This window comes from Trichechus manatus, unplaced genomic scaffold (assembly GCF_000243295.1).
Source record: "Trichechus manatus latirostris isolate Lorelei unplaced genomic scaffold, TriManLat1.0 scaffold00073, whole genome shotgun sequence".
Taxonomy (NCBI): domain Eukaryota; kingdom Metazoa; phylum Chordata; class Mammalia; order Sirenia; family Trichechidae; genus Trichechus; species Trichechus manatus.
In genome coordinates, this window is record NW_004444009.1 from 9742372 (window position 1) to 9757390 (window position 15019).

At 41.5% G+C, this 15019-nt stretch overlaps 1 pseudogene; it reads right to left on the bottom strand.

The window, feature by feature from the left end:
• Positions 1–621: 621 nt before the first annotated feature.
• LOC101345722 (protein FAM49B pseudogene) lies at positions 622–1461 on the bottom strand (annotated as a pseudogene).
• Positions 1462–15019: the final 13558 nt, after the last annotated feature.

A 15019-nucleotide genomic window follows, 5' to 3' on the forward strand; every position in this document is an offset into this window, starting at 1 on the left:
ATCTAATATTCTACACACACGTCACAGTTTTTAACGTTAGTTAATAAAGGTTAAACACACAACATACGTCCTTAAAAAAAGCCAAAATGCACACTTTAAACAAAAGTCTTACTCATTTAAAAAAAAGTTTGTGTTGGGTGCCATTTTTTACAACACAGTTAATTTAAACATTTTCATTTTGGCTACATACACACACACACAAAAAAAAAAACAGCAGTAGAAAATAAACTCATTGAGGCTTTTAAAATAGCAGAATAGGTAGTTTTGGCATGCAGGAGAAGCAATGTTAAATATTAGTTTTCCAAAAAAATTCACAGTTAAAAATATTTAGTTCAAGTCACAGATTTTTTCTCAGTAGAGACCCTAATGCAATACATAATTAGCTGCCTTAGATGGCCTGTTTGAAAGGACACTGTCCTTCAGAGTATAACTGTACTGATTTTGGCACAGAAAAGAAGTCTTAAGAACAAGAACATGATTAAAAAGGAGGGAAGAGGACAGAGGAAAGAAATAAAAAGCAAGAACAAATGAGTTAGTGATTGCAATTTCTAAAACACCGTGCATTCTTAGTCATTGCAGAATGCTGTCTTCTTTGTACAGCAGATGCTTATTCCAGAACTGTTATTGCAGCATGGATGTAATTTGCTTGGAGGTGGTGTCGTCATTCAAACGTTTTTTGTGTACCCGAGAGCATTTAGAAGACCTTCTACACTATTTGGAGGTTCGTCCTTAAGAACTTTGATACAATCTTTCACATTAATTTTTGACGTTTCGGCAAATGCTTCCACTGCATGTACATGGTCATATTGTGACACCCACCTTTACCCTCAAGGAGAATGACACTGTCTCTTCATTTGTACATCTGCTTCTGTATTCTGGTGTTTCAAGCATAACTCTGCACACAGTAGCCATAGCGCTTAAATAATCTGTGGTATTTTCTATTGGTAAATTTTTCTTCTTTGATGCAAATTTTGTTGCAACATCACTTAAGGTTTTCAGTGTTTGTGTTACTTCAACATAAAACAAAGACATTCGATTTGCCAATTCATGATTTACTTCATTTTTTCTTTCTGCTAGAACATTGTTAATCCTCATATGACTCAATGTTCTTCTATAATAGCTGAAATCATTCTGTATGGCAGGATTTGTCATTTTGAGTTCATGAGACTGGAGTGTGAAATGAAGAATTTCCGCAAACTGTTTAGCAAGAGCCTGCTCTTGCTCTAGGTGCTGGGTGGGAGACTATGCGGTGCTTGTCAAGGCTCCAGAAGACCTTGTAAAGCTGCTTCTAACCTGAGAATTCATAAAATTTCTTTAATTTGCCTACTAGTGGAACAACTGCACTTTTCTAATCTGCCACGGCCAGCTCCTCTATATGATTGCAAGTCCTTCAAGATGCCTTCTGCATCTTTTAATACTACAATCACCTAATTACAAATTTCCTTCTCAGATTCTGTAGGCTGGGCATTTTCAAAATCAAGGAAAAAATTTGGCCCCTGCTCAAGGTCTGCATGTGTCAAAACTTTAAGAAGATTCACCATGTTAAAGTACTTTCGAAGTCCAAAAAAAAGAAAAAAAAGTGCTTCGTTGTGGTCTTTGTCCCTGGTTAGCATCTTAATGAGGTTATTCATGCCAGCAAACCTTCAGCCAGTGCTCGTGATTCTATCCTTGTCCCCCTATCCGACTTTGGAACCTCCAGGCTCTCTCAGCCCCGCTGCTCCGCCCTCCACAAGCCACAGTGGCGGCTCTTCAGCGGCGCCAGGGGGAGCCCGGGGTCTGGAGCCGGGAGAGGCTGCGGCGGCCGGACTGAAGCCCCTCCGCACCTTCCCCTGTGGCGGAGCCGTGATGAGCCAGGCGGTGGCCGCAGTAACGGCGGCTCCCAGCGGGCAAGATGCAGTTTCTTGATGCTAAAGAGCCAGAGTGTGTGAGTGCGTGTGTGTTTATTTGCTTTTTTTTTTTCCCAGCAGGGAGAAGAGTTAAACAGGAGTGCGTGTATGAGAGGGTGTGCAAGTGTGTGAATGTGGGTGTGGGTATGTGTGTGGGTGTGTGTATGTGTTTGTGAGTACAGGAATGTGCATGCGAGTGTGTATGTGTCCATGTGTGAGTATGTGTGTCTGGGTGAATGTGAGTAGGTGTGTGTGAGTGTGTGCCTGCATGTATGTGAAAGAGTGTGAAGATGTATGTGTGGGTATAATGTGTGTAAGAGTATGTGCATGTGTGCATGACTGAGGATAAGTGAGTATGTGTTTGTGTGTGTGTGAGAGAGAGAAAGACTGTGTGTGAGTTCATATTGTTAGCCGCTGTCGAGTTGGGTGGCGCAATACACAAAGGGATCAGACCACTGTGACCCACAGGATTTTTATTTTCAGAAGTAGATCACCATGCTTTGCTTCCTAGTCCATCTTAGTCTGGAAGCTCTGCTGAAACCTGCTCACCATTACGACCACACACAAACCTCTGATGACAAACAGGTTGTGGCTTTGGGATGGGAATTCCACCCCGGTCTCCTGAAAAGAGGGCGAGAATTCTACTACAGAGCTACCTGATGTAAGTGCTTAAAAACAAAACAAAACAAAAAACAATCTGTTGCCATGGAAAGAGCATACCTTCACCTTTACCCTTACCCGTTGTCATCAAGTCGATGCCCACTCATAGCGACCCTATTGGACAGAGTAGAACTGCCCTATAGAGTTTCCAAGAAGTGGCTGGTGGATTAGACCTGTCAACCTTTTGGTTAGCAGCCGTAGCTCTTAACCACTGCACCACCAAGAACTGAAATAATCAAAGAGCTGACTGGCCTCAACTGAATCAATCAGTGCTCCACTTGGATTCACCCCAATTAATGGCTCTATTTTATTGTTCACATGCCTTTGACTCAGTTTCCTCATTTTCTTGCAAGAAAAATGAAGTCTGCTCACAGAAGGCTCTTGGGTATGTGTGAAAAGCATGTATGTCAAGTCTCTTTAAGACAGGAAACAAGGGGCTGGATTTTTGCCCATGGATTAATCTGGATTAAGATCACCTTTACGTACATCCTTGTGTCCCTTGCCCCTAGATTAAACAAACAAATCAACCTGGCTTTCACCACCCCTGAGTCTGGCCAGTCCTGACACTGACCAGAAAAGAAGGAGCAGGGTAAGGGACTAATATTTCTCAAGCATTTATTATTTGACAGGCACCATGTTAGTCACTTTATAGATGAAGAAACTGAGACTGAATGAGGTTAAGTACCTTGCCTTAAGTCACACAGCTAGGAAGTGATGGGACTGGATCCTTTCCACTAACCACATTGCCGTGCGATACCTTGGGGGGAGACTCAGGGAATTTTTACTTTGACTCTGCTCCCAAATCATCTTTTAAAAAATAATTTATTGTGTTTTAGGAGAAAGTTTACATAGCAAATTAGGTTCTCATTTAACAATTTTTTATACAAATTGTTCTGTGACATTGGTTACAATTTTCACAGTGTGTCAGCATTCTCATTCTGGCCCCAAATCTCGGCCAACACTTTCTTTAGATCAGATGTAGCTCAAGTGATCATAACCAAAACCAAAAAACAAACCCGTTGCCATCAACTCGATTGCGACTCATAGCGACCCAGAGGACAGAGTAGAACTGCCCCCATAGGGTTCCCAAGGAGCAGCTGGTGGATTCGAACTGCTGACCCTTTTGTTAACAGTCATGACCACTGTGTTACCAAGGCTCCCAAGTGATCATAGAGGTCTTGGAAAAAAAAAAAAAAAAGAAAGAAGAAAAGAAGGAAGGAAAGGAGGGAGGAAGGACAGAAAGAAGGAGAGGACTTTTGGGGAAAGAAGCAAGATGCGAGACTCTCCACAAAATTTAAATGTAAAAGCCAGCAAAAACTACAATAACAAAACACCCCACCAACAGCAACTAAACAGGGATGAGGTTAGAAACTGTTAATGGATTGAATTGTGTTCCTTAAAATTTATGTTGAAGTCCTAACCTCAGTACCTGTGAACATGACCTTGTTTAGAAATACGGTCTTTGAAGATGTTATCAGTTAACACAAGGTCATACTGGAGAAGGGTGCATCCTGATCCAATCTGAGTGGTCTCTTATAAAAGAAGAGGAAAGACACAGAGACACAGACAGAGGGAAGACAGCTGTGTGCCCATGGAGTTATGCTGCAGCTGCAAGCCAAGAAATGGCTGGGGCTACCAGAAGCTGAAAGGAGCCCTGGTGGCACAGTGGTTAAAGTGCTGGCTGCTAACTAAAAAGTTGGCGGTTGGAGCCCACCAGCAGCTCCATGGGAGAAAGATGTGGCAGTCTGTTTCTGTAAAGATTACAACCTTGGAAACCCTAGGGTTGCTATGAATCAGAATTGACTTGACAGCAAAGTGTTTTTAATGGACCAGAAGCTAAGAGAGACAAAAAAGGATCTTCTAGAGTCTTGAGAGAGAACATGGCTCTGCTGACACCCTGAATATGGGGTGTCAGCCTCCGGAACTGTAAGACAATAAATTTTTTTTTTAAAAATACTATTTTACTGTGTTTTTGGTGAAGGTTTACACAGCAGTTTAGGTTCCCTTTCAACAAGTTGTTCAGTGACGTTGGTTACATATTTCACAATGCATGAACATTCTCATTATTTCTGTTCTGGTTGTTCTGTTTCCATCAGTCTAGTTTCCCTGCCCCCTTACATTCTCATTTCTGTTTTAAAGTAATTGTTGACCATTTGGTCTCAAGTAGGTGATTTTTTAAACGAGCACAGTGCCTACGGGTGATATTCATTAATTTTTTTAGCCTTTTTGTTATTTAGCTACAAGGTGACTGTCATGGATTGAGTTGTGTCCCCCCAAAACTGTGTGTATCAATTTGGCTAGGCCATGATTCCCAGTGTTGTGTGGTTGTCCTCTATTTTGTGATTGTAATTTTATGTTAAAGAGGATTAGGGTGGGATTCTAACACCACCCTTACCCAGGTCACAGCTGTGATCCAGTGTAAAGGGAGTTTCCCTGGGGTATGGCCTGCACCACCTTTAATCTCTCAAGAGATAAAAGGAAAGGGAAGCAAGCAGAGAGTTGGGGACCTCATACCACCAAGAAAGTAGTGCCAGGAGCAGAGCGTGTCCTTTGGACCCGGGGTCCCTGTGCAGAGAAGCTCCTAGTCTGGGGGAACACTGATGAAACAGCTGACAGTGAGAGAAAGCCTTTCCCTGGAGCTGACGCCCTGAATTTGGACTTTTAGCCTACTTTACTGTGAAGAAATAAATTTCTCTTTGTTAAAGCCATCCACTTGTGGTATTTCTGTTGCAGCAGCACTCGATGACTAAGACAGTGACCTCGGGTTAATTTCAGTTTAGGGTTTGAAGAGTATCTCAGGGCAATAGTCTCGGAGAGTCCTTCTATCTCAACCAATCTAGTGGGTCTTTTTTTCTTTTTTTTTTTAAAGGAATTTGAGTTTCTGTTCCACATTTTTCTCCCATTCTATCAGGGTCCATCTATTTTGGTGTTGATTAGAATGGTTGGTAGTGGTAGCTGGGCACCAGCTAGTTCTTCTGGTCTCAGGGTAGATGAGGTCATGGTTCGTGTAGACTATTTGTCCTGCAGACTAGTTTCTTCTTCGAGTCCTTGGTTTCCTTCTTTCTCTTTTGCTCTGGATGAGTAAAGACCAATAGTTGTATCTTAGCTGACCACTCACAAGCTTTTAAGACCCCAGATACTATTCATCAAACTTGGATGTAGAACATAGCTTTATGAACTATATTACGCCAATTGACCAAGATATCCCACGGGACTATGGTCTTAATCCTTCAAATCCAGAAATCCATTCCCATAAGGTGTTTGGTAATGTCTAAGAAGTATCCATAACTGTGTCCCTGAAGTGCTTTATTATATATATGAATATATGTGCATATAGTCACATAGATGCATATACATATGCATACACCTATATATATAGACATATATATACTTATACACATATATGTCTACATATATACATATATACTTGCACATGTATTTTTTGGATGTTGTTGCTGTTGTTTCAAAATTATATATGCCATGGTAATTACCAACAGATCTTTTTTCTTGTGTACTTTTTAGTGACATAGTTTACTTTTGTCAAGATGTGTACACTTCATCCTCATTTGGTGTTATGTTTCTTGTCACTCAAAATAACGAGTGTCTACTATCTAGACAGCGAATCTTCCTCTTCCCCCTCATCTCTGGTAACCACTAGTGAACATTAGTTTCTGTATATTTACTTGCTCATGTCATTTCATAAAAGTGAGAACATACAATATTTGTTTTTTTGTGATTGACTTATTTCGTTCAACATAATGTCCTCCAGGTTCATTCATGTTCCAAGATGTTTTGAGAACTCATTTTTCTTTATCGCTGAGTAGTATTCCATTGTGTGTATGTGCCACATTTTACTTATCCATTCATCCATTGATGAGCACTTAGATTGTATCCATCTTTTGCTATTGTGAATAGTCCTACAATGAACATACGTGTGCTTATGTTTGTTTGTGTCACTTCTATTAGATCACTAGAGTATACACTGAGGAGTGAAGTTGCTGGGTCATATGGCAGCTCTACTTCTAGTTTTTGAGAACCACCAGACTGCTTTTTACAATGGCTGTACCACTTTTACATTCCCACCAGCAACAAATGAGGGTTCCAATTTTTCCATATCCTTTCCAAAACTTCTTATTTTTGGTTTTTTTTTTTTAATCTTGACCATCCTAGTGAGACTGAAATCGTATCTCACTGTGGTTTTGAGCTGCGTTTCCCTGATGGCTAATGATGTTGAACATCTTTTTATGTATCTATTGGCCATTTGAATATCCTCTTTGGTGAATTGTCTGTTCATGTCCTTTGCCCAGTTTTTGATTGGGTTGTCTTTTTGTTGTTAATTTGTAAAAGTTTTATATATATTTTGAATATTAGACCCTTATCAGTTATATTGTTCCTGAAGATTTTTTCCCAGTCTGTAGGTTGTCGCTTTACTCTTTTGACAAAGTTTTTTGATGAACGTAAGTATTGAACTTTCATGAGGTCCCAGTTATCTATTTTGTGTTCTGTTGCTAGTGCATTCATTATTGTGTTTGATAATCTATCATTGAAAAAATTAGGGCCCAAAGCTTTGCTCCTATATTTCCTTCCAAGAACTTCATGGTTTTACATTTAACATTTAGGTCCTTGATTCATTTTGAATTAGTTTTTGTGTATGATATGAAGTGTGAATCTTGTTTCATTTTTCTGCTTCCATGGGCATTGATATATAAGAAATTCAGAAGTCACAGAGGGAAGTAATAGGAAGGGTAAAGAGTGCTTTTTTATTTTTTGCAGCTTGGGTCACTTGAGGCTCTCTAAAAGTGAAACAAATAATTGAAAAAAGACTCCCACCCTTAAATTCTTACATTTTTTTAGAGGGATTTTGTTTTAGTTATCCATTGTTGCATAACAAACTATTGCAAAACTTAGTGGCTTAAAACAACAATGATCATATATTTAATCACAATGTGTCAGTTTGGACAGGGCTCAGTAGGGACAGCTTGTCTCTACTCCACCAGGTGTCAACTGGGGCAGTTCAGTGGGGTTTACAGGATTCAATTCCAGGATGCTTCTTCACATGGCTGGCAAATCGATGCTGGTTATCAGCTGGGAGCCCAGATGGAACTGTTGGCCAGGGGGCCTCGATTCTCCTCCTGGATGGCCTTTCTGTGTAGCTACATGGGCTTCCTTACAGCATGGAAAGAAGAAAGTGAAAGTTGCCAGTTCTTATGAAGGCTAGGCCTGGAATTGGAAGAGCATCACTTCCAGTGTTTTCTATTGGTTAGAGAAGTTACAGGCCCAGCCCAGATTCAAGGGTGTATAGAAATAGATCTCACCTTTCGGTGGGAGAAGTTACAAAGAATTTGTGGCCATTTTACCACCACATTTTGCCACTACATATTTCTTATGGTAGAGCATTTTCAGTTTTACTTAGATTTCTTTTTTGTTAATCTAATATTAAATTTCATTTTATGAGTTAAATAAATTCAAAAGTAATGTTAAATTTGATACTTTTATGGTTGCACAACTCAAAGAATGTAATCAATGTCTCTGAATTGTACATATAGAAACTTGAACTGGTGTTTATTTTTGTTGTGTATATTCTCAACAACAACAAAAAATAAAAAAATTAATGAAATTTGATACTTTTACCAAAAACATATGTGGTATAATCCCATTTTTGTAAAATTATTTGTATCCATCTATTTACCCATCCTTCTATCTGAATACGTGCTCAAGGACATGTTTAGAATAATGTTTAACAAATATTAATGATGGCTAATTCTAGATCATTGTTTTTAGGGTTATTTTTTAAATAAACTTTCTTTTGTCTACTTTTCTATTTTGTTTGAATTTCTTATATGTATGGTTTTTATAAAACCAGTAAAGTCGTTATTTTAATAAAAACTAGAAGGAAACAAGTTGCTGGAAAATACATTTTCTCCTTAGACAGGCAATATTCACCACGTCAGCGAGTTGGATGTGGCCTTGGGCACTATGGAGTGCTGCTTCTTATTGTGTGAAGGAAGGAAATGGCGTTGAGAGAGTGACTTGCTCAGGCTCACACAGCCCTACCAGAAGAAGAGTAGTCAATTACCCCTCCTGGGAAACGTTCAGGGAGACGTGTGGTAGGCTGACTGAGAGACTGTTATTGAGTTGTGTGTCCCATCCTTTTCTAAAATGTGAAAGAGTAAATTGGCTTGAATGTTACCTAGTACGAACCTATGCATTTGGCTGTAACATGTGGAGCCATAAATATACTGTGCCCAGCAAAAGAGAAGAGGAAGAATTCACTTACCAGCTTTACTTCTGGGCACCTTAGCAAAAACGTCAGAAAGGTTTCTCCTGACCCTTTAATTCCTCCTAAACTCCTTTTCTGGATGTCCCCTAATGCGTGACCTGTCCAGAGAGATGATCTACCTGTGGCCTGAAGGCCTCTGTGACATCCAAAAGGGAAGAACTGAAAAGTCCCTTTGAAAACGAAAGGTATTGAGGTAGAAGGTCTGGCCAGGGCTCTGCTTTTTAAATTGTTTATATTTTTTTTATTGTGGCAAAATATACATAACATAAATTTTGCCATTTTAACCATTTCTAAGTGTATAATTCAGTAGCATTAACTATATTCACAATGTTGTGCGATCATCATGACTATTTGTTTCCAAAATGTTTTCATCACTCCAAACGGAAACTCTGTACCTATTAAGCAATAACTCCCCATTCTCCCCTCCCCTAGGCCCTGGTAACCACTAATATATTTTGAAACTTGGGCTAGTTCTTGACCAAATGCATTTGCCTATTCTAGATTATTTCCTATAAGTGGGATGATACAATATTTGTCCTTCTGTGTCTGGCTAATTTCACTCAGCATAATCTTTTCAAGGTCCATCCATGTCATAGCCTGTATTAGAACTCCATTCCCTTTCATGCTGGAATAATATTACATTGTATAGATGTACCACATTTTGTTTATCCATTCTTCTGGTAAGGGACACTTAGGTTATTTCTACCTGTTGGCTATTAAGAATAATGCTGCAATGAACATTAGTGTGAAAGTATCTGAGTCTCTGCTTTCAATTCTTTTGAGTATATACCTGGAGTGGACTTGCTGGGTCATATGGTAGTTCTGTGTCTGACTTTTTGAGGAACCACAGGGAACCGCTTTTAATCCAGACAAAGGGAAAATACATTTCAGAGACATTGCTTACATGCAGCCATCTATTTCATATCAGGTTCCATGTTCCAAGTTGCCGTTGCTCCTCTTTAGTCATTGAAAGAATCATCGCTTGGGGTTTGCTGGTAATCTCTGGAAAGCAAACAGTATGTCTGGGGCTCCTGTTGTAGCTGGGAAGTCATTGTAGGGATGATCGTGATGGACTCTCACAGGGCTCTCTCAAGTTGCTGGAGTTCCTGCGTGGGCTAGTCCTTGACCCAGGGGACTTTGTCTCCCAGGACTGGTACAGTTTGCCCCTGCCTTTGTGAGGTGGTGCTGGGTTCTACGTGTGTGCTCTTCAGCCAGCTCTGCTCCTTACTGAGGGGCACAGGCAGAGTTCATTTTCACTAAATCTTTCCTGACATTCTGCTGAAGTTACTATTTTCCAGCATTTAACAGCTCTCTGGTGACCTTAATGGAGAAGGAGCCAGCCTCCAGCAAATCTCTGTTGGAGGAGAGAGAAACAGGACCACAAAGCCAGCAATAAATAAAGACCCAGAGCAGTGAGTGCAGCCAGGATGGAAACCTGCTGTTTTGCCCAATTGCATCAAGAAATAAAAACGTCCAGTAATCTGTCTTGTCTGATTCAGTTGCAGTTTCGTTCAGAGGACATTTCCCTAGAGAGGCTAATTCTTCTATTTTCATTCTTGTTTCTCCACCACCGCAAGAGGGCTGGAGAGGTTGGCTCTGTAATCCTGCTTCTTCCTGTCTCCTTCAGTGAACAACAGAGATTACCCCAGGAGTTAATATGCTCTCTTATGGAAAGTTGTGCCTAATTCAGAACATTTTTGGGAAACACAGCAAGGAAACATGATTAGGAGTGGCTTTGTAGAGTTCAAGAAACAATCCATCCTCCCAACAATCAAAATTCTGGTCACTTTACTTGAGCACATTCTATTGTATTCGGTGCAGGGTAACAGCACAGAAAAGAGCAAGGAGTTGTGGAGAGCTTAGTGCTTTTGGGAAGTTATAAGTAGTCTGAAGAGCCAGAACGAGGGACGTGTATGATTTTTCATTGTTTTCCAAGATGAAACAGACAAACACATCTTTCCTTATAGACTTCACAGTTAAATGAAAAGGATAGACAAGAAACAACAATTATGCTAAGCACTTTAATGAAAATATGTGCATGGTGCTACGGGAGCTGAGAAGAAAGAAGGACGGAGCAGAGGCGTAACTAAGGTATGGCAGGTAGGGCGCATGCCCTGGGCGCCACTTGGGGAGGGGCACCAAAGAGCAGTTTCTATTGGCCATAGCAGTTTCCATCTCCAGCTGTGAGAGATCACTCAGCAATTTAAAACTAATTGCCATAGGTGCTATTTTCCGTAATAGGTACCTGGAATGGAGTCAGATCTGCCAGGGAGATCTGGGGGAAGTGGGGGTTGCGGGAGGTTAGGGAGGGTTTCACAGAAGGGCAGCTTGAGATGAGTGTTGAAGTTTGAGTAGATTTCTCTCAAATTGCCAAAAAGCCAGCCATTGAAAACCCTATGAAGCACAGCTCTACTCTGATGCACACAGGGTCACCTTGGGTCAGACTGACTTGACAGCAGCAGGTTTTTGTTTTAAACAATGGACGAGAAAGAATTCCAGACAGTGGAAACAGGATGGGCAAATGTTCAGAGGCATGGAGACCACATATTGTTATAGGGAAATTACACCTACTCCTCACTTATTGACTATCTCACTATCCAGCATTTCACAGTTATGATAATAGTAAAAAATCTATCTGACTCTTTTGCACGTTAATTATGTACATTTGACAGTAATGAACACCGAGGTGCGAGGCGAGAGTAATGCTGGCTGCGGTGGTTAATGTTATGTGTCAACTTGGCTGGGCCATCATTCTCAGTGGTTTGGGAGTTAAGTAATGATGTAATTTGGCAGTTATGTAATGATGCAATTTGGCAGTTATGTAACGATGTAGTCATTCTCCATTTTGTGGTCTGATGTGGTCATCCTCCATTTTCACGTAACAACCTGGTCTTTGGAACCTAACCATGTCAATAAGGGAAGTGTGATTGCATAACCCAATGGTTCTGAACAGCCAGCACATAGAGTGTGGATCCCAAATAATCTTGTATGTCATTGGGCAGGAAAAGCCTTCACTTTGGAGATAGCACTGAGTTTGTACCTGACTCAGCAATCGAGCAGTCTTGTGACCTTGGGCAAGTGAATTTCTCTGAGTCTTAATTCTATCCTTTGCAAAATGGGGATGATAATGCCTACCCTGCAAGTTGTTGTATAAGGTAAATGAGATATTGAAAAGTAATTAGCACTGTGTCTAACCCCAGAGTGTGAATTACCTTCACCCACTGTGTTTTGTGGAGCCCAGGTTGGCCCTGAAGGAGGGTTGGGTCCAGGACTGGGCCTGCAGTGGGGCCCTTCATGGACACAGCCGCCTTTGGTTGCCGAGGAAGTCCAAGGAAGAAGACAGGAGAATGGGCTGACATCTTCCACCTTGGGCTTCTAGGTGGCTGTGGGTTGATCACGGTCACTCCAAGCACTGATGTCTCAGAGCTTGAAATACTTGTTTACTCTGCTGACATTCAGGGTACCCCAGAGTAGAAGTTGCCAGCCCTTCAGCAGTAATGCCACATTTTGAGGTGCACAGGTTCGTTTGAGAAGCTAATGAAGCCACCTACATCTACCCAGATACTGCACACTCACACTAAAGCTTGCAGACCATTTCAGGAAGTTGCAGACCCCTCTGAAGCCTGTCGCCGGACCCCAGGTTAAGATCAACCGCTTGAGGAAGCATCTGATGACTTCACAAGCAAACACAGAAACACCCTCCGGGAAATGCAGACATTTCCTGACAGCACAATGCCATCCCCGTGTTGGAATTGCCCTTCCAACCTCCTGTTTTCCCGGACTCAGGTCACCCAAGAAATGCAGGCCCAGACAGGACTAGTTCTACCGCATCATGCGGCTGCTTCTTTGCTTTTCTTTAATTCTTTATTCAGTTTTCTGAGTGGCAGAGTGCACACTGGGTCATTTGAAGTGATTTCACTTGTGCACAGCAAGCGATGAGCAGGAAATCGCTGCCCTCGAGGCAGCCGCCCCAGAAGCTCGCGCAGGCAGCCGCACTGGCCTATTGATCGGAAAGAGTGCTGCGGCCCTGACCTCCCTTCATGAACTGATGCGTCTTCACTGGAAGGAGTTTTAATTATAACACCAAAGTGTATTTGTCTTAGAAAATACATCAGGGATAAATATTAAAAGGGCAAATACTCTTTTCCAACAGAATGATTTTTTTTTTTTTGCCAGTGTATTTTATTGGAACAATAATCCTGACAACATCTAAGTAACACAGAGCCCATGCCAGGAAAAGTGCATGAAAGTAAAGGCATCTTTGTCATGAGAACAACTACCTTTGATTTCACACCGACTGTGCGCCGCGCGTATATTACGCGGTGGCGCGGTGGTTAAACTTTCCGCTGCTAAGCGAAAGGTCTGCGGTTTGAACCCGCGATTTGCACTAGGAAGGAAAAGACGTGGCCGTCTGCTCTTGTAAAGATTACAGCTTAGGAAACCCTATGGAGCAGTTCTACTTTGTCCTATAGGGTTGTTCTGAGTCGGAATTGACACCACGGCACCAGGTTTGTTTTGGTAGTTTATTTTACCCTCATGATAGCTGTTGTGGGTTGAATTGTGTCCCCCAAAAAGATATTTAAGTCCTAACCCTTGGTAGCTGTGACTATGACCTTATTTGGAAATAGTCTTTGCTGATGTAATCAAGTTACCATGAGGCCCTAATCCAATATGACTGGTGTCCTCATAAGACTAGAAGAGACACAGAGACACACAGGGAAGAAGGCCATGGGATGATGGAGACAGAGATTGGAGTGATGTCTGTAAGTCAAGGAAAGCGAAGGATTCCCGGCAGCACCAGAAGCTGAGAGAAATGCACGAAACAGATTCTCCTTGAGAAACTTCAGAGAGAGACTGGCCTTACCAACACCTTGATTTCAGACTTCTAGCCTCCAGAATTGTGCCCTTACAATGTCTCTTGTTTTAAGCCATCTAATTTGTGGTGGGTTATTACAGCAGCCCTACTACACTAATACAATAACCCTATCAGGACCCAGCCTACACATGGGGAAACTGAGGCTCAGAGAGATTAAAGATTTGTCCAAGGTCTCATAGCTACTAAGTGGCAGAAATGCAATTTAAACAAAGTCTGCCTAATGATAAAGCATGTTATCTCTTTATTTTAAACTACCTTTTAAATGTAATCCTTTTCCACCACCCAAGCAACAAATATACATAGTCTAAAAGATCAAAACCGACAACCAGGTTTATAACAAAAACAACAATCTTCTGTTCCACCCCATGCCCATTCTCAGTGATACCCACTTTCAACACGATTAGGTGTTTAATCTGGTACTTACCTCCATATTTCTTAAACACTTGCTTTTATTGTATTTTTTTTTTCCTACTTCAAATGTTACCTATTGACTTTTTCTCGTCTGTCAGTGGAGGGTTGCGTGTTGCTATGATGCTGAATAGGTTTCAGTGGCGCTTCCAGACTAAGACAGACTAGGAAGAAAGACCTGGTGATATATTTCTGAAAATTAGCCAGTGAAAACCCTGTAGGTCACAACAGTCTGATCCCTTTGCACATGGGGTTGCCATGAGTTGGGGCCAACAACAGCAACAATGACTTTTTACTATTGCACTAAGCATAGACTTAGCTCTCTCGCACCCCTCCCCATAAACTCTTGCCCTGCACCATCCTCTCAACACCATTAAACCGTCTTTTAAACCAACTTTCAGAGTTCACATTGTTATAACTATTAGTCACAGCTTAACCACATGGTGTACTTCCATTACTTTTCCTTTCTCATGCAGCCAAAATGCTCCTTAGAAGTGGGGATGGCGAGGCTTTATCTCGCTTACTTTGGACACGTTACCAGGAGGGACCCGGAGGGACATGCTATCAGCAAGGACATCATGCTTGGTAAAGCAGAAGGTCAGCGAAAAAGAGGGAGACCCTCAATGAGACGGATTCACACAGTGGCTGCACCAATGGGCTCAAACATCAAAGATCATGGAGATGACGCTGGACCGGGCGACATTTCGTTCTGTTCTACATGGTCTCTATGGGTTAGAGCTGACGAGACAGCACCTACCAACAACAGCAACATCTTTTTTTAGAGTTAAAAATCACCTCATTTTTAATTTACTTAGTACTGCTTGGTACTGTTTAGTACCTCCCCAGCCAGGGCAGTCAGGTCCCAGAGCCTGGTTTGCCCCAGCAGCCCCACACCGTCCCTGGTAGATC